A 21,390-nucleotide genomic window follows, 5' to 3' on the forward strand; every position below is an offset into this window, starting at 1 on the left:
TATTTACTTAAGGTAGTGAAGAGAGAGTTGGCCTCAGAGATAGGAAGACCTGGATTCAAGTTCCTCTTCTTACACACACTGGGTATGTGATGTTGAGCAGGTGTTCTAAGCAACTCTCTAAGACTATATATGAGTTGCAGAGAAGATACTGACCTGCTTTGGTAGTAGGGATTTTCTCATCTGTTTCCTAAACTGAGGAAATCATAGTTCAAACCTGTATCCCTATATTTTGTATTATTTGGGTATGTGTTGTTACACCTGGTAAGGTAAAAACTCCCTGAGTGAAGGTACTATTTCATCTTTGTATACCCAATACCTAGCACAATGCTTGGCACATAGTAAATTAATAAATGTTTGTTGAATTAAATTAAATTGAGGTTGAATCAGAAACAGTTACATGATACTTATGAATGAAGAAGGATGGCTAGATCAATATCCTCTAAATGTTTTTTATTGTGTACCCCTTTGAGTAATTTTTTTATTATTCACTCTTAAAATAAATGTATATTTATTTTTAAATTATATACATATACTTCTGACTCAAACTATGACTCACTATCACACTGAAAACAAGAAGGAAGCAGCAGTACCCTTTTCATAGCACATTGGTCTGGAGCAGAGAAAGACCTACAGGGACTATAGCCATAACGTGAGATGATCTGGCTGGGTGGGGAAGCGCAGAAAATGAGTATCCTGCAGGCTTAGGAAGAATTGCCCTAATGGCATTTGCACAGACACTTCTATAGGTACTTGTGTAATGGTTAGGTTATCAGTGTTTTGAGGGGCCAGTGTGGAAGAGGGGAAGCTGAGTGCTTGTGCATTTGAGGCAAAGAGCAGATTAGGGGAGTGTGAGACCACAGTCAGTGAAGGAGTGGTGTAGTTGTTTGGGAAACAAGCCCCATGACTGGCTTTTATAGTAAGGGTGGGATGGGACTCATCTTTCCACCTTCAGTTTGTTTGATCACATACTTTTGGGAAGTTTATGTTATGCTCCCCTTAGATTCGTGCCATAACTTCAGTTTTGGAGACAACTAGGGTAGACAAGAGTTAACATGAAAGAGATGGGAATTTCAGTGGATTATAGGATTAATAAAAATCAACAGGGTGATAGAGAACTCAAAAAAAAAATCCTCACATGATAGGATACACTGATAGCTATAATGAGAGTCCATAACAAAAGAAGTGTTGTTCCTCCTGCTTTCTGCCTTGATCAGAACACTTCTGAGGCATTTTGCTCAATTCTGAGCACCAGATTTTTGGAAGGACATTAGCAAGCCAAAATGTGTCCAGATAAGAGTTAGTAGGATGGTGAAGCAATGGAAGAGGATGCTACAAGAGGATTAAACTGGGGATATTTAGCTTGGCAGGAATATAATAGCTGTCTTTCGGTCTTTCAAAGGCTGTCTGTCATATGGCACTGGGCAAATGGTTTGCTTTGTTCTCCTTGGGCTCCAGAAGGCAGAACTAGGAAAAATGGATAAAAGTTGTACCAACACAAGTGGAAAAACTTCCTATTAGAGCTCCCCAAGAGTGGAATGGGCTGCCTAAGACTCTGTTTCTCATCACTGGAGGTCTGTCAGTGGAAGCTAATCAAGGAGAATGAGGACTGAGAAAAGGCTATTGGATTTGGCTGCTGAAGAGATCAATGGCAGCTTTGGAGAGAACGGTTTCTGTGGGAATGTAAGGTCAGAAGCCGGATTGTGAGCAGTCACAGAGAGCACAGACTCTCAGAGATGAGAGGCATCTCAGATGTCATCTTGTCCAAACTTTACCTGAGCAAATAACAGAGCAAATTGAGCAAATGGAGCTCAGGTAAAGTTTGGACAAGATGACATCTGAGATGCCTCTCATCTCTGAGAGTCTGTGCTCTCTGTGATTGCTCACAATCCGGCTTCTGACCTTACATTCCCACAGAAACCGTTCTCTCCAAAGCTGCCATTGATCTCTTCAGCAGCCAAATCCAATAGCCTTTTCTCAGTCCTCATTCTCCTTGACTTCTCTGCAGCCTTTGGCACTGTTGATCATGCTCTCCTCCTTGATATTCTCTTCTCTTTAGGTTTTGCAGGATACTACTCTCTCTTGATTTTCCTACCTATGTGACTGCTCCTTCTCTGTATCCTTTGCTGGATCTTCATCCAGACCATGCCCTCTAACCCTAAGTGACCCTAAGGGTTCTGTCCTAGATCCTCTTCTCTTCTCTTTTTATATTACTTCAGCACTTGTTGATATCTTCAGCTCCCATGGATTTAATTACCATCTCTATGCTGATAATTCTTACATCTAGCTGTCCTGCCCTAACCTCTCTGCTGACCTCCAGTCTCACATCTCCAGTTGCCTTTCAGATATGAACTGGATATCTAGTAGACATCTGAAATTCAACATATCAAAATTTGAATTCATTTTTTCCTTCTAAACCCTTCTGTCCTCACCTTCCCTATTATCACCGAGGGCAACACCATCCTCCCAGTCCCTCAGACTCACAACCTGGAAATCATACTTTATTCCTCATTATCTCTCACTCCTGTATTCAATCTGCTGTGAAGGCGTATCAATTTCACCTCTACAACATCTCTCATACACACCTTCTTCTGCACTCTGGTATCATCACCATCCTGGTACAGGCCCTTATCACTTGGACTATTGCACTAGCCTGCTGGTGGGTCTATGTGCTTCAAATCTCTCCCTACTCCAATCCATCCTCCATTCACCCGCCAAAGTGATTTTCCTAAAAAATGCAGACTTGACCATGTTATTCGCCTACTCAGTAAACTCCAGTGGCAATCTATTGCCTCCAGGATCAAATACAAAATGCTCTGTTTGGCATTGAAAGCCCCCTTCATAACCTAGCCCCTTTCTCCCCTTCCAGTCTTCTTTGCCCCACTCCCCAACATGTATTCTTCAGTCCAATGACACTGGCCTCCTGGCTGTTCCACAAAAAAAAAAATACTCCATCTCTTGACTCTAGGCATATTATCTGGCTGTCTTTGGTAGCTGGAATGCTCTCTCTTCTCAACTTTGCCTAATGACCATCCTTGGTTCCCTTTAAGTCTAAACTAAAATCCCATCTTCTACAGGAAGCTTTTCCCAAGCCCCTTTAATTCTAGTGCTTTTAGTTGGTTAATGATTACCTATTTATCCTGAATATAGCTTCTTCCTACTTGTTTGCTTGCTACCTCCTCCATTAGATTGTGAGCTCCTTGAGGGCAAGGACTGTCCCTTGCCTCTTTTTGTATCCCAGACCCTTAGCACAGTGCCTCAAACATAGTAGGTGGTAAATAAATGTTCATTGATTTATTGACTGCTTCATAATATTATGGTTCTGAAATTATGGTTGGCTTTATGGGGCAGTGCAATAAAATAGATTTGCCCTTCCCTAAAGTACAGATAAAGTACTGGACCTGAAACCAGAAAGACCTGAGTTTATGCCGTGCATCTGAAACATGGGGCAGCTAGGTGGTGCAGTGAATAAGCATGCTGGGCCTGGTATTGGGAAGACCAGAATTAAAATCTGGCCTCAGATACCTCCTAGCTGTGAGCCTGGGCAAGTCACTTAACCCTGTTTGCCTCAGTTTCCTTATCTGTAAAATGGGTTGGAGAAGGGAATGGCAAACCACTCCAGTGTCTTTGTGAAGAGAACCCCAAATGGTGTCACAAACAGTCAGACATGACTGAAACAACTGAACAACAATAAAAAACCTGAAACATACTTAGTCTCATTCTGGGCTGATCACTTCATCTCTTAATGCTCTAGGCAATTTTCTAAGACTATATGTTGTAGAGAAGTAATATGCCTTATTAGTAGTATGAGTGTCCCTATCTAGAATTTCCATTTATCAGTGAAACCATAGGTCCAATCTGTATTCCTAAAATACATTTAACTTTGACATGGATGTAATACATTGAATAGTCTATTCATGTGTTAATTTATTGTTTCTCTCTAGCTGCCTCTATCTTATATCTGAGTGTTCTGATCAGAGCTGCTCATTTTAGGTTATTACAAGGTCAAGGCTGGGCTTATGCCCTTTTTTTTTAATCAGGTATAACTTTATATTGGTTATAGATTCTGTAGGTCATATGTTGGGGGCCCAGAAGACCCCACTGCCCAAACATACCTTTATTTTGCCATGCTGCCTTACATTCTGCCATCATAAGTTCATTTCTTTGGGTCAAAGCAATATTTGCTGCTGCTTTAAAAACACAAATGCCAACAGGAGGAACAACATATTCAACTATAAGTAAAAATAATATCTTATTGTTGAATTTTTAAGATTTGAACTTTTAGTAGTTTGTTGTTGAAAGAAGAATACAAATTCATTTACATAATTCCTTACCTCTGTAACAGCTGGCTGAGACCAAGGCTTTGAAGTAATGGGATTTTGGGGTGAGCATTAAAAAAAGGGAATTTGGAGAAAGGGGGAGTGGCTTAGGGAGTGCCAACATAGGTAGTACATCAAAATGATGGATGCTGAGGCAGCCAAAGATCAGCTAATCCTGAGGAAGTCCCAATTAAATATCCACAAGTATATAACAGACATATATTAAATACACATATAATATACGTATGTTAAATATACATGTGATAAATATACACATGTACATATATAACACAAAAATAATCATATACATAAATGCATAGTGGAAAGTAATTTTGTCTAATTATTTTTTGAGTATGCATATGCCATATACACATATCATACACATTTCATTTCAAAACACTCATTTTACAAAGGCACTATTCAGATAAATGTTGTATGCTATCTCCTTCCTTGACTAAATAATTAGGTAATAAGCCTGCATACCAAATGATAGCTACTACCAACACAAGCCATGCAACATGGGTATTTTCTTCTTCCCTCTCAACTCCCCAAGATGGCATACAAAGATGTATGTCAGGCAATAGGCTGAGTAGAACCATCTTACAAAATGTTTCTTGGGGGCTCAAAATTAAATTTTATGTTACTGCCTAGATGTGATCTCATTATGAGGCTTCTACTTTTTTGACACCTACAACATAATGTAAAAAAATGTTGCTGCATATGGTAATACAGAATGAGATCAAGAAAGTATTCTGTGGGGGTATTTCAGATTTGTTTCAGAAAATACTTTGACACAATTTTCCCTAATGCGACAACTTTTGAGATGGAGCAATTATATTGCTTTCTCTCTCTCCAGATGTTTACTTTCCCCAAAGCAACACATCACAGACTGATTTCTCTCAAGCCTCCATATTCCAGCCATGGGTATCATCTCTCTAGTCTCGGGTCAGATTTACATACTTTGGGATCTCTAGTTCAATTTGATTATTTCTAGTACTTTTGTCATTGTGTAGCCATCTGAAGGCATTGATTTTATGCAAGTAGCACATTCTATGACCAGTAAAATGTAAATCTCCTTAAGGACAAGGGGTCTTTTTCATTTAAATTAATCTTTGTATCCCAAGCACATAGCACAATGTCTTACCAATAGCAGACAAGCAATATATTATTTCTTAATTGAACAACTGCATACAACTGTTAATACCCATGTCATCTATTTCTCCGTATCAAATATTAGATCTAGACATAAAGCACACAGCATTAAATTGCAGTTACAGGTTAGGACAAGCCTATCATGTTAAGTAACTGAATAAAATGAACATAATCAGAGTGTGAACTGTACCAGATGTGTAAAACTTCTCAGGGGGGAAAAGTAAAATTTGGTGTCGCAACATTAAGTTTGTTAATGAAGCAGTATTAAGGCAAGGTAATATTGTGGTTCATTGATGTCAATCGCTTCATTGTCCACGAAGGTCTGGATAGAGTCATCAAAAGGGAGAAAAACACTTAAACCATTAGTCCTGTGATCCTCAGAAATTGGCTGTTGGGGACTTGAGAGATAAGAAAACATGTAGAGTTTAAAGCCTTTAGAGTGAAGCCAGAGAAAGAATCAGGTGAAAGTAAAACAACAACAAAAAGTCTCATTAGCTAGCATACATCACAGTCACTGAAAACTCATACACTTATTTTATTGGACAACATCTTTGCATTTCTCAGACTAGTCTCTGCCTGCGGGTTAAATATTTTGTGAAATTTCATTTGCTTTTCCAGGTTAACTTGATGCCATCAAATGATGCGGTGCGTTGTGAACAAGGAAGTCTGAAAGAGCTAAAACTCTTTGGAGTGTTTTTGGAAGAGCATGACCCTGGAACCATAAAACTGAAGGAAGCAGCAGGGATAATTTAGTTGAATCCCTTCATTTTACAGATTAAGACGCTGAGAGCAAGAGGTTAAGTGACTTGCCTGATGCCACTAGTTAGTGACAAGTTCATTGGAATTATAATCTTTTAGGTAATTCATTGAAGTTTTGAAATTAAAAAACAGAACACCTTTGCATTATTCTGAAATTTTATCTGAAAATACTCTCTTAAAGAATTAACACTCCAAAAGGAATATGAAAACAGCATCAGGATCCGGTAGTTTAGTGAATAGGGATTTTAGGGATTAATAGGAAGGAGGCATAAAAGGCCTGAACTTAAAGGGTATGGCAGTTGTTTTGTGTGAAATGGTGTTTGAAGGAAGTGGTGTTCTGAGCTACTTTTTATATTAGCTAGGGAAATAATGGCCCTGAATATTTAAATTTTATGTTTGATCGTCCCTGACACCAATAGTATACTTAAGTCCTTATGTCTTCAAACATTCATGATTTACCAGAGCAGTGTATGTTAACAAGGAATAGCTATATAATGATGATGATATAGTTATTTAAGGTTTGCAAAGCATTTTATACACATTATTTTATTCTCATAGTAATGCTGGGAGACAGGATTATTATCTACTTTTTACAAATAAAGAAACTGAGGAAGACAGAGGCTAGGTGACATGCCTAGGGTCACACAGCTAGTATCTGAAGTAAAATGTGAACTTAAGTCTTCCTGACTCCAAATGCAGCATTCTTATCAAATTGGCTACCCAATTGCATAGCTGAATTCATTTTAGTAAAATGGATAGATAATGATTTTCAGTTATATAATCCACTTCTTTCATAAGCATGTTTATATTCTTAAGAATCCGTATAGTCAGTTATCTCTACGCAATATATCAGAAAATTTTTATCATACTTATCATAAAGAACTAATTATAAACTTTGTCTTATTAAGAACCTAATTGCTTGTCTCTGAAGAGATATCACATATCTAATATCACCCTTCTTAAGAATCTAGTTTCTCCAATATCAGCTGTACATGGTTGTAATATAAAGATAATTTGGAAATTATGATAACATAATATGAGTTTATTCTAACATGTAGTAGATATCAGAAGTTGTACACAAATGCTATATTTTATTAATATTTGCTACTATTTATTCTAAGTACTATTATTATCTTCAAGTCCATGAAAGACATATACATTCCTGGACTCAGTGACAGTGCAGAACCTACTACTACCTAAGAATATGCCATCTACCTACTTACAGTATTCTGTCATGGCAAAAGCCTGACCTTTTAGAAATTTCATATTGTGATTGTGCACAAATCATACTTTTTGCTCCAAAGCAGCAAAAAAATTTTAACTTCTATATGCTAACATTCAGCATGTGGAAAAGCAGACTTGAGGATGGAGGGGTCAGTCCCTATGGAGGCATTAAGAGTTTTGACCTGATCTGTGTTATAGCCCCAGGAATAGGGGTACTGAGTAGCTGAACTTGTGAGTGTGTGTGTGTCTGTGTGTGTCCGTGTGTGTGTGTGTGTGAGAGAGAGAGAGAGAGAGCGAGCGAGAGAGAGAGAGAGAGAGAGAGAGAGAGAGAGAGAGAGGGAGAGAGAGAGAGTATATGTGTGTATAGTTCTTTTCTCCCTTGCACATCTCCCTCTCCTATGAACCACTGAAGTTGGAGTTGGGTCAGAAGAACTGAGTTTGAGTATTAGTTCTGACAGATGCCAGTTGTATGTCCATGGGAAAATCACCTAACCTTTTTGAATCCATTTCCTTGTCAATAAAGTGAATAATGATACTAGTATTGTCTACCTCATGGGTTTATTTTGAATAAGATATATGTACATATATATGTATAATATATGTGTATGTATATGTGTGTGTGTGTGTGTGTACATGTATATATATGTAAGTTATTTATTTGGTTTCCAGTATATCAGTTAATCATTATGAAGAATATGTGAAGTTTGGAGCAGGTATATAAATATGGAGGTTTTGGCAAGATAGCAACAAGTGAGGTTCTGACCTCAGGTAGATATAAATTTGGTTGGGAAGATTTAGGACAGGTAGGTAGATAAAACAATATATTCAGAAGACGGACCTTTTTTGCCCTGTTGATTTTTGCTTTTACTTCACCGCTTCTGAAGCATGCTCAAATAATTACTTTTAGGATCACCACAAGAGGGTGAAGAGTAATTTCCCTTTTGTGTTGTCAATACCTTGATATCTCTTCTCTTATTAATGTCTGTATAAAGCTATTCCTGGCTACATTTAGTGTGGTGATAATCAGCATTGTTTCTTTGGTGTTTAGTTTATTAAATTCCCATTGCCCAGGCAGAAATGTTTCCAAAAACATCTCACCACAAATCCAGAAATTACTGTGTAGAAATACAGTAATTTACTTCTACTGTTCATGCTTTCTCAAATACTGAGAAAAGCAATTTGGCATCCATTGGGTAGGATTTTCAAAATTATATACTAGTTGGAAAGACAAGTACAAAAGTGCTATGAGATTTTAACTGTAAAGGTTCTGTCAATGGCATTATGTGAAAACTGTGGACCAGGCTGTTTGTGTAGGTCCTTATAATTCAAATAAATGGTTCTTCCTAATTTATGAATTGTCTTGTTCAATTTTACTTAATTTTAAAATAAATTATGAGAAATTAATGTCCTGTAGAAATACTATTTGTGCACACACACACACACACACACACACACACACACACACACATACACACACAGGTATGTGCATTAAAGACTGTGTTGGGAGAAGTATGAAGCATATTGGAAGATGTCTTTCTTGAATAATTTCAATTAAATTTTCTTGAATTTAGTAATCATATTATTTCTTGAATTTAATAAGATGAATGAATTCTATGTTCAATTGTTACTTTGGCCTCATGGTCTTAATGGTGGTCAGCAAAGGGAATATTATGGGTATAACCTAAAAGGCGAGATCTTTCAGTGGTTCATATAAGTGAATTCTTTAAATCTCTTGAGACATGAAGGTAATATTTGTCATATTCTATCTTCAAGTGTTCATTATAGAAACTGATGAGATAATGTAGATCATGTCCATTGAAATGAATGCAAGCATAGAACCCAAAACAAACTAAATTGAGTTTAAAAATTAAGCTGTAGGTAAATGCAAATGTTAATGAAATGTAGAATAGGAATTCTGTTTTTTCAGGCTTCTGTTTTTTATTGAGAATTGGTCCATTCGTGAGTAGCATGACACTAATGTGTGTGTGATGACATGGTGAAAGTTTTGCTGCAAGAGCTTTTAATTGGCTGGATTTTTGTAAACTTTAATGAAAATTTATACCAATTCTCATGAAGAACTTAAAGTTAAAAAAATGTTATTTAAGTGTATATTTCAACATGTCCACACTTTCTATCCCCAGATTCTCATACATCCTTAACAAAGGGGGTTTTTTGTGAAAAATTAGTCCCTTTATTATTTAAAAGCAAAGAAGTACTCGAAGCATTTGCAAGACATTGCACCAACTTTAACCATGCTTAACTGCTAAGATAATTTTATCATCTTATAATTTTATGTGTATTAAACAATTTTATTAAGACAACCAGAGACTTCAGGGTACTATTTTTTACCCACCAAGAAGACTCATGGCAGTGGATGAATTTCCAACTCCAAACACCTCTTTTATGTTATTATTCTCTGATACTTCAATAAATCTGTGATCTCAGTGATATGAACACTTCTCCAGTGATGCCTTCACACCTTGTCACCAAGTGCAATTCTTTTCCAAGTCTTCCCGTATATTCTCTATACAGAGTATACCCTACATACTGAGAGACATGGAGGGAGTGGAAATTACTCTATGTCTCTTAGAGAGACAGCTCTGGAGTCATAGTAGCTGAATTTGAATCTTGCCTCTCTCACTATCTGATCCAAATCTGTGATCGTCTGAAACAGCACATTACCTGACTACCAGTATAGCATGTAGTTATCCATCTGTTACCTCTCCCTCTCACCATATGACTGGACAACTTTCTTTTTCAAACACATTTCTGTGATATCTTTCATACTGATTTCTGTATGCCAGTTTTTAGTAATGTGTTGTAGTTGACACCGATCATATATCTCTTATTACTCTTTGAATTTTAACAGTTTTAACTCTTCAGAGATTATACTATTTCTTGAGTAGCAGCTGTCAATTAATAATTAATAAGCATTTATTAATCACTGTGCTAAACCCTGAAGATATAAATAAAAAAGCAATAACAGTATCTGCCCTCCAGAAGCTTGCATTCCAACAAGGGAGATTACATAAATACATAAACCAGTTGATACAAAATAAATTCCAGGCAGATGGAAGGTAATCTCAGAGGGGAAGACACTGGCATTACCAGAAGCATACAGCTGTTGAAAAAGATGAGGTTTTTATTTCAAGAAGAATCTTGGGATTATTTCAAATAATTTCCAAACCATCTTTTTTCTATTAAATTCTGAACCTAGCTCATTGTTTATTTGATCTGTCTGTTCAAGACAAATATACTATAAGATCTTCTAGTTTGGTAAATTGGACTTTCTTTGGATGATTCTAAACAATTTTTAATCCACTAATTAATAATTAATCATTATTAATATGACTTTCTATCCTTGGAATTATTTTAGTTGCTTTCACTGCCTAATTGATCCAAAGATATTTTAAACTATTTTGACATAAAATATCACCATTTTTCTAATAGTAACTAGCATTTTTATTTAAGTTTTTCCCAGTGCTATACATGTTATGTCATTTGATCCTCACAACAACTCTGTGAAATAGGCTGTGTTATTATCCTTATTTTATAGATGAGGAAACTGAGACAAACAAGTTAAGAGAATTCCCCTGGGTCACACAGGTATCAAATGTCTCAGGCAGGATTTGAACTTAGGTCTTCCTGAGTTCAAGGCCAGTACTCTATCTACTGCAATATCTAGCTTTCCCTTTTCTTTATGGGAATTTCACGTCACCTCTAAGGGGGCACACAGCAACGCTAATATCAATTTCTTTTTGTATCTTAGAAAAATCTATTTTCGTTGACCTATTAGACTGGTTGATCAAAGGAAATGCTTTAGACATAGCATTTCTAGATTTCAGAAAATAATTTTAAAAATTCCTCATGCTGCCAATCTTTCTAAATATCGATATAGTTAGAGACATAACTCTTCAATAACCATACTAAAAATTCATTAATTGGTCCATGTCAGTTTTGAGGAATGTCAGTTTGAATATTCCTGGAGTCTAGATGTCTTAGGCTTTGTGCTGTATAACAGTTTTTTATTAATGTCTTGGATGAAAACCTTGATGACACACTTGTCAAATTTGTAGATGAAACAAATCTGGAAAGGATAGGAGACAAAAATCAGGATCCCAAAAGTTCAATTAACTAGAGCAATGGTCCAAAAATGAAATGTCATAGAGGTTAGTGTAAAGTCCTACATCTGAGTTTAAAAAATCATATTGATAAGTACAAAATGAGAAAGGATATATGGATAATAATGCATGTGAAAAGAGATAAGAGGGTTTTAATGGACTACAAGTTCAACCTGAGAAAAGTTTGACATGGCAGCCAATAAAACTAATGTGATCTTGTATAATATCTTCATGAAATCACATTTGAGGATTAGGATCCCAAAGAATAGGCTATTTCCTCAGGTTCCGTGGATAGCCCTGTAGTGCTATGCTTCTGAGGCTATATTTCATGAGCCCTCACTGGTGTGCTTTCCATTATTAGTCATTGTAGTAGGCTCAATTACTTCTTTGTCAAGAAATAACATGAAAACAATCCCCCCCCACCCATAAGCAGCTTCAGGGGTGGGGAACATGCTATCTCAATGCAACATGTGGCCCTCTAGGTTCTCAAGTATAGCCCTTTGACCCCAAACTTCATCTGATGAATCCTATTAATAAAAGGATTTGTTCTGTAAAACTTAGTTTCACTCAAAAGGCCACACTCAAGGACCTAAAAGGCTATATGTGGCCTCGAGGCCCCAGGTTCCCCTCACCCCGGAAGGTGATAGAGTGACCAGAAGGCTATATCTGGTTATCAGGAAGACTTGAGTTCAAATCCAGCCCCAGAAACTTAGTAGTTGTATGTCCCTAGGCATTCACTTAACTGTTGTCTGCCTCAGTTTCCATATTTGCAAAAATTGGGATAACACCTACTTCCTAGGGATGTTTTGAGAACAAATGAGATAATATTTATAAAACACCTTGCAAAAATTAAAGTGCTATATAAATGCAATACATACATACATACATATATATATACATATATATATATATATATATATAAAATATGTATTGTTATTAGTACTATCAGTCGGGCAATAAACATTTGTTAAGCACCTTCTAAGTGTCAGTCACTGTCCTAAGTACCAGATTGTTGTTGGTTTTGGGCATTGATGTTATTGTTGTTGTTCCATTCTGAAGAATGATTTGGAACTATGTCCAAAGGACAATATGACTATGCATACCATGTGACCTAGCCATACCACTATTAGGTCTATATCCCAAAGAGATCAAAGGAAAAGGAAAAGGACCTATTTGTACAAAAATATTTATAACATCTCTTTTTGTGGTGGCAAAGAATTAGAAATTGAGGGAATGCCCATCATTTGAGGGATGGCCAAATAAATCATGGTATATGATTGTGATGGAATGCTATTGTGCTATAAGAAATGGCAAACAAGATGGTTTCAGAAAAACTTGGGAAAATATATGAATTGATACAAAATAAAGTGAACAGAATAAGGAGAATGTTTTATATAGTAATAAATATATTATAACATTTACCAAATGTGAAAAACTTAGCTACTCTGATCAAAACAGTGATCCAAGATGATTCCAAAGAACCCATGATAAAAGTGCTATCCACCTGAAGAGAGAACTGATGAACTCTGAGTGCAGATTGAAGCATACTTCTTTGTTTTCTCTATATTTCTTAACATGTCGAATATAAAAATACAATTTGCATGATTCCACATATATAATTGACATATTGCTTACCTTCCCAGTGGATGGGGGAGAGACAGGAGAGAGGGAGAAAATTTGGAACTCAACATTTAAAAAAATTGTTATTAGCCTAGGGCATACTCTCCCACAAATACACACAGTGTCCATGAGGAAAGTGAGCTCAAGCTTAAAGCATAATAGTAATGAGGTATTTACTTATGGTACTTGTATGGCAAAAGCAACTCAAAACTCCTAGGACAGGGAGTCTAAAAGTTCTTTCTCTCTTTGTAAAGTTCAAATGCAACTCTTTTTGAATGTTGTGTTTCTGCCAAGCAGATTTCTCAGCTGAGTCCCCAGGATATACTACTAACATGCCATAATTTGGTTAGCCATTCCTCAATTTATTGGTTGCTCAAATTCTACAAAAAACTTGACAAGACCTTCTAAGTCAAATCAACATAGCCTCTGATGGTGGTAACTTGAGTGTGAAGGTGGGGATAGGGAAAATTAGAGAAAGCATGGTTCAGAAAGAAGGTAGACAGTATGACATAATGGATAGAACCACTAAACTTGAAGATGAGAAGACCTGGGCTAATTCAGACTCTTTTTAGCTGTGTTACCCTGGGAAACTCACTCTTTTCCAATTGAGGACATTGGTAAAATGCTAAATCTATGATCCTGTGCAGAAATGCCACTTCTAGATTATATAGAAAGTTTGTCCTTCTCTATCATATAAACTATCTTTGAGAAAAGAATTAGACACGGCAAAGGTCACCCACTACATCCTGGGCCATCACAAGTCATCTTGGTTTTTGTCTTGCCACTGGACTTTGATGATTCTGGAGGAGAGAGTATAGCTGATGACTTTGTACAGTTCTGCCTCACTCAAATCCAATTCAAGTGAAAGACAAGACATTACTCTTGCAATATTATTGGTCCTCTGAGAATGAAGGGTGAACAACAATAACGCTTCACAGTCCAAATCTCTTCTCTGCTGCCAAGGGTCATACTCTATTAAATTGCTTCCTCTCTTGATTGTCTGCCTCTCTGTATCCATGTCTTTCTGGAATATGAGTCTCTACTAAACACTGGATGAAATTCATCCTCCTGTTCAAGTAGCATCCCCTCCCACCTTCAAAGCTTTGTGGCTGATGATGGAAAAGAAGAGATAAATTCCCTGTTTTCCTTTCATCAGTGGTTTCTTCCATCAGTAGCTCTCAGCTTAAAATCTCTTTCTGTTGACATTTTCTAGGGTTTAGGAATTTGAAGCCCACAGAAATGTGGCTAAGTGGTGTGCTCAGCCAACCATATTGTTCCCTTCTTGACTCAGTCAGAGAGGTATTTATACTTAGTGAAGGGATCACAAGATGTTTGTTAATACATTAAAACATCATCACATGGTCTTTTGTTGTGTGACTGCCTCAAAAGACTGGGGATGGAAGAATCATCCTCCCAATCACACGCCACTTGCTGTTGCATTAGTAGAAATCTAGTGTCTAAAAGAAGAGATGATAGTCTTTTTCTGCTCCCCCCAAACATTACCCTTCCTACTTTTAATTTTAGATTCTACTTTTTAGAAATAATACTAAGAAACTAGAGCACACCCAAAGAGAATGGTTGGTGAGGGAGTAGTTAGGACTGTGGTAAATAGGGATTGATTGAATGAATGTAGACTATTTAGCTTGAAGAAGGGAAGGTATTGAGCAAATGTGATTGCAGCCTTCATTTATTCAAATGAATGTCATATGAGGGGCAGCTAGGTGGTGCAGTGAATAGAGTACTGGCTCTGGATTCAGGAGGACCTGAGTTCAAATCCAGCCTCAGACCAAACACTTGATACTTACTAGCTGTGTGACCCTGGGCAAGTCACTTAACCCCAATTGCCTAAAATAAATAAATAGATAGATAGATAGATAAATAAATAAATTTTAAAAAATGAATGTCATATGGAATAAGAATTAGACTTGTTTTATTTGGATTTAGAGGCAAAAATGGGGGAAAAATTAGTGTTAAGTTGTGAGAAAGTAGATTTGGTCTTCATATTTTAAAAAAATAGCTCCTAATAATTAGAGCTCTCTAAATGTAGAATTGACTTCTTTGGGGTATTGTTTCTTTTCTCACCTTAAGGTTGGATAACAAGTTCATGGAATGTTTGAAATTATATTTGTCATTAGGTGTATGCTATACTATATCATCTCATTAGATTCTAACTCTAAGATTCTGGGTTTTTTATTTCTTTCTACATATAGCTTGGGCATTAGTATATTTTCACTGTAGTCATTTTTGTTGTTTAGTTGTTTCACTCATGTCCAACTCTTTGTGACCCCATTTGGATTTTCTTGGCCAAGATACTAGAGGGATTTGTCACTTCCTTCTCCAGCTCATTTCACAGATGAGAAAATTGAGGAAAACACAGGTTAAGTGATTCTCACAGGGTCACACTGCTAGTAAGTGTCTGAAGTCAGTTTTGAACTCAGGAAGATGAGTCATCCTGACTCCAAGCCCAACACTCCATCCACTGCCCCACCTAGCTGCCCAAGACATTGATTTGCCAACCATAATTACAGTGTTACTTTATTTAATTTGAAAAATTGGAGTCGGAGTTAGGAAAGTCAATACCAGGTACTGTCACTAATTTATTACATGAACATGGGTGATCCAAGTAAGCTCTTTGTACATAAGTTTATTCATCTTTCAGATAGTGTTGATAAATGCTAACACCAATTACTTCACAGGATTGTTTTGATGATTAAATTAAATAATGGATGTGTACAATAATTGTAAGATACTGCAACAAAATAATATCTCTGCTCTTCTAGGAAATTCTCTGTCTGTATATACATACACAATATACATCCTCTGTGTGTGTGTGTGTGTGTATACACATATTTACATATATATATTTAGCCCTGAAAGGCTCAACAGACTAGTGTCATCTTTTTGTTTTTAATGACTAGTGTTAGCTTATTAATTAGAGAGAATTTGATAATCTTGTCCCAGTCCTTTATTCCCATGTTTATTTCTGTCATAAGCAATATATAAGATAAGACAGTAGTATATCTCTTGAATAACTGCTAGAGCCAAAAACAAGCAAACAAAAAACTACCAATAACCCAGAAATAGTTGATCATCAGATGTAGATATTTATTTTTTCTCAATCTCCAAATATGAGGATATGGGGGGGGTGCATAGTAAAGTACTGTCTATGAATCTAATGCATTTTACAGTGATACAGATCTTTTAATTCTAATATAAATTGCTATTGTAGTGTAAGGTACAGAAAGTAGTTGCATTTGGCAAGAAGATATGCGCAGGTCAAGGAAAGATACTTGTACATATATTTTGATACTTTCATTGACTTGATGGTTTCATTTAGGTGGGTATTTCTTCTGCTGATCAAGAACATCATCCCTGCATGTCTTCTCTTTCAATGAAATTCTTGTCTGTTTCCCTACAAATCTTCCAGAAAGGATTTACCCATTGGTTGTAGGTCTACATTTTTTTTCTTTTAATTACCACTTGGATAATCCACCTTGATAATGCTTTACATATAGATTCTAGAACATAAGGCATCATTGGTAACATGCTATAAACTAGACCTCGGATTATGTCAGGTGCCGGTAGGCCTTGCTGCTGGAAAGGTTGTGCTGGTGGATCACTGGAGTTCAGGAATCTTGAATTGTAACTCTCTGGCAACAATATGATGAGCCCTAAGGAACAAAGGGCCACCAGCCTGCGTAATTTCTCATCCAGAGAAATTGTGTCAATCAGAATTGGAATGACCCATGAGTGGCTGTTGTACTTCTAGCCTGGGTGAGCTAAAGAGACCTGGTCTGAAAACAAAATAAAGCAAAAATGTATGTAGAACACTCATGCCTGCCTCCGACTTGTCTTTCTGTTGCTGTTTGGATTTTTTTTAACCATCATAATTATCATACATTTACTGCATGTGTTCTATGATTTGTAACCATCAATGGTATCATCATGAGAAAATTAGTGTGAACTGCAGAACCTCAAGTAACATTGAGGGGTGGAGGTAGGGTTGAATGTTGTAATTGCGATGGAGAGGTAATTATTACTCAGTTACAGGTTGGGGTTCAGGGGTGGGGACCTGCAGCCACAAGGCCACATGTGGCCTTCTAGGTCCTTGGGTGCAGCCTTTTGCCTGAGTCCAAGTTTTACAGAACAAATTCTTTTATTAAGGGGATTTGTTCTGTGAAGTTTAGATTCAGTCAAAGGGCTGTACTTGAGGACCTAGAGGGCCACATGTGGCATCAATGCCACAGATTCCCCACTCCTGGACTAGATGGATTCTGCAGACTCTTCTAACCCTGAAATCCTGTGATTCCATAATTTTGTGAAAGGGACGTTTTTCTTTTCCCCTCAGAGACAACCAACCAGGGTAAATAAAGGTGTGCAATTTTCCAAATGCTCACTAACCTGATACCCTCCTCCTCAATTTCTGGCTCTGCTCAGTGTTCTGTGATGCTTGTCTAAAATACACATGATGGTGAACTAATGTCAGAATCTGGATGAACACCACTTAGTGCATGTCAGAATCTCTGCAATGTGTGTTTTTTAAAAATCCCCTGTAGTGATTCTGTCAATATTGTAAAACTGTTTTTGAATTATTGTTCCTTCCTTCTAGATTTTTTCTATGATTAAAATTGAACATTTTGTTGGGAATAGAATGGGAAGGTAAAAAAATATATATTTTTATGGGGCAGCTAGGTGGCACAGTGGATAGAGCACCGGCCCTGGATTCAGGAGGACCTGAGTTCAAATCCGGCCTCTGACACATAACACTTACTAGCTGTGTGCCCTGGGCAAGTCACTTAACCCCATTGCTTAACCAAAAAAAAAAATTAAAAAATATATATATATTTAGGGAGAGTATCATTATAGTGTACCTCCTAACTTACCTATTACTGACCAGAGGTACCAACCATTCTTTTTATTACCCAGGCTCGCAATCTAGGTGTTTTCTTTCTCTCCTCCTCACTCTCTCTCCTCCCACAACACCACAACTTGCTAATGCTGTCAAACCTAGGCTGATTCACTCATCCATATATGTACACGTGCATGCATGCATACACACATGTATACTTATATGCACATGTCCATATATGTACGACTATGTAAATATAAACATACACACATAAACATGCATGTGTATATATATATATACATATATATGTATCGATAGGTAGATAGATAGATAGATAGATAGATAGATAGATAGATAGATAGATGGATAGATGAATTGTATGTGGATCTGTCCTTCACAATATCTCTTGTATATGCCACCATCTTTCCTCTAACACCCTTGGTACAGGCTCTTATCTCACACTTAAACTACTGCAATAGTCTGCTAGTTGATATGCATGCCTCATCTCTCTCTACTTTAATCCATCCTATACTTAGTTATCAAATTGATCTTCCTGAAGTGCAGGTCTGACCATGTCACACACATCCCATCCCCATTCAATAAATTGCAGTGACTCCCTGTTACCTTCACATCAAATATAAAATTCTTCATAACCTGCCTCCTTCCTACCTTTCCAATTTTCTCACACCTTAATCTGCTTCACATACTCTTTCATTCAGTGACAGCAGCCTCCTTGCTGTTCCTTGCCCACAACAGATGTTCCTTCTTCCACTCTTGAGAGTTTTTACTTTCCCTCCCTCATTCCTGGAACATTCCCCCTCCTCATCCCCAACTCTGAGTTTCCCTGGATTCTTTCATATCTTTTGTATCTCACCTCAAGTCCCACCGTCTGCAAAAAAGCCTTTCCTAGTTCTCCTTAATTTTAGTACCTACCCTTAGAAATTGCCCCCCATTTGTGAGCTCCTTGAGGTAAGGGATTGGTGGGGTTTTTTTTCCTTTCCATGGTATCCCTAGTACTTAGAATCCTAGGTACTATGTGGCTAGCCCACGGTAGGTGCTCACTAAATGCTAGTTGAATTGATTTGACTTGACTTTTGATCATTTTTTTTCTTCATATGCATAAAGATGACCTGGTGTTTTAAAGCTAGTAATTCTGAGTCTTCATTGCAATGTTGCCTTATACTGACATCTACTCTCAGAAAATAGAAATAACTCTAAATCAGGAATTAGTCACATATTTCTCTCTTGATGAGAAATTTAGCAGGAGGAGAATTGGATATTTGCCAGACAATTTATCTTTAAGTGGCTCTCCTTCTCTTGTCATCCATGTCTCTTTGACCTGAGCAGGAAGAATTGGTAAGGATGAGTAGGAGGCAAAAAGCAGAAATACTGTAAAGGAACAGGAGCCCTGGGATAGTGGCAGGTTAAAATGGCTTCCCAACATCCAGAGAAGTACTTTCAAAAGAAATGCTTCTGTTAATCAGAATGGATATGGTAATGCCAAGAACTTTTTCATTAAAAATAAACACTATTTTTTTACTGCTCTCTAAAGCAAATAAAACAAAAGTGGGACTTTGCAGTTACAGTTTTATGTGTCTGACTATCATGCATATGTTTTGCTAGCTGTAGGGCAAAATATGCTGGTGGGGGGTGGGAGTGTCATGATTGAAAAATGATTTAATGAAAAGAAATTAACTTCAAACTGTGCTAATGGTCAGATGAGTTATACAAATGAGTCAGGTCAAGCCTAAGTCTATTTAGAAAGAGATTCTGCAGAAAAAATAGTATTGGGAATTACAAGAAAAGGAAAGTAGAGAACAGGGTCAATGCCATTGAAACTAATGGGGCTACTCATCAAAATCCAGGCTTTATAAGTTTATTTGCTCCCTATGGAGGATTTCTTTTATATGTAAGTGGAACAAAGATTTGATAGGAATGCTTGATGAAAACAAATGGAGCATGCCTGTCAAACCCAGGGTGCTAATGAATCCATTGGTCAGCCCCATTAGTTTCAATGGGCTTAAACTTCAGATATATTAAACTGTCATAAAGGCATATTGACTGAATATATGTTGATGACAATTTTTCAGGTTTGATTTCTGAGAGAGATTTTAAAATAGGCTATCGGATACTCCAAACTGTATTCCCCTTTCAATACAGAAGTCCATGGAGTATTGTGTTTTCTTCCGTATAAAAGGAGAATGAAAACCTGAACTCTATTTTTTTAAAAATACTGAACATCTCCTTATTAAATCTCTGATATGAAAACTTACTGTAAAGTGTCTTCAAACTGATCCTCTCACACTTGCTCTCTCTCTTTTACTCACTCTCTCTCTCTGCCCAGAATGAAAAAAAAAATTTAAAGCCACAGAAAAGTTTCATCCTTAAAAATAAAGTCAAGATCAGAGGTTTGACTTTCGGGATTTGAGACAGTGTAGACTAAATTAACTATGTGTGCATTGTCCATAGCAATTTTTATCCTAGACTATTTTTCCCCTTTTACTCCTCACTTTTCTTGACCACTTACACTTGGTAGCCAGTGGTGTGTAATAAAGAACTCAAAACTAATTGTGTCATTTAATTAAAAAAAATAGTAAGGTAAATGTGCGGCTTGAAAAAAAGGGATGCCAAAGCCACATTTTTAATGCCTTTTGAATTATCGTTTGTTTATATATGTGCACCACTGTACACCTCTATTAATGTGGTTAATCAAAAGTTGACCCTATTGGTGCTAATGGAGTGTTAGATAGTAACACTGGATTATCTTTCGGTGCATAACTTCCCATCTTTTCTGTTGATTTTAAATCCATCAGAGTTTATAATGGGAATGATGTATTGAACTTGAAAAATGGTGATTACCTTATCAAATTTTGAAATGTAGTTTATATCTTTTTTTAAGTTAACATTTTTTCAAACACTTCCTGCTTGTTATAGTGCTAATGATTTGATAGAAGAATGATGTCTTCATCAGCTTTCTCAGTAGCAGAGTCCTAGTAGGTGTGTCCTTCCCTTTCGTTTAGTGACATTTAGTAATTTATCCTATATATGATGGTTCACTTTTATGTTAGGAAGTCTCTAAAAAACAGGAAAGTTGTTTGAAAAGTTGAGACTTACAGATTTGCTATGATAGGAGTGTTAGTATCTAACCAGCTTGTAGATGACAGTCCTGAAATTGTGAACTATCTATTCTTGGTGGTAGAAGTTCAGGCACATTTGCTATGACAGAATTTATGATAGAATATGAACATAAAATATGTAAATCTGATGTGAAATATAAAAAGAAGTAGATGGCCAACATGTTTTCCAGGTGTGTCATTTTCTGTGGAATGGAAAAACTTTGGAGAAAATG

General features: G+C 36.7%; 1 protein-coding gene across 2 annotated transcripts in view; it reads left to right on the top strand.

The window, feature by feature from the left end:
• Positions 1-21,390, top strand: part of NOL4 (nucleolar protein 4) — a 449,007-nt gene that overhangs the window by 98,809 nt on the left and 328,808 nt on the right. The window lies entirely within an intron of this gene.

The sequence above is a fragment of the Phascolarctos cinereus genome, unplaced genomic scaffold (assembly GCF_003287225.1).
Source record: "Phascolarctos cinereus isolate Bilbo 61053 unplaced genomic scaffold, phaCin_HiC Scaffold_4;HRSCAF=312, whole genome shotgun sequence".
Taxonomy (NCBI): domain Eukaryota; kingdom Metazoa; phylum Chordata; class Mammalia; order Diprotodontia; family Phascolarctidae; genus Phascolarctos; species Phascolarctos cinereus.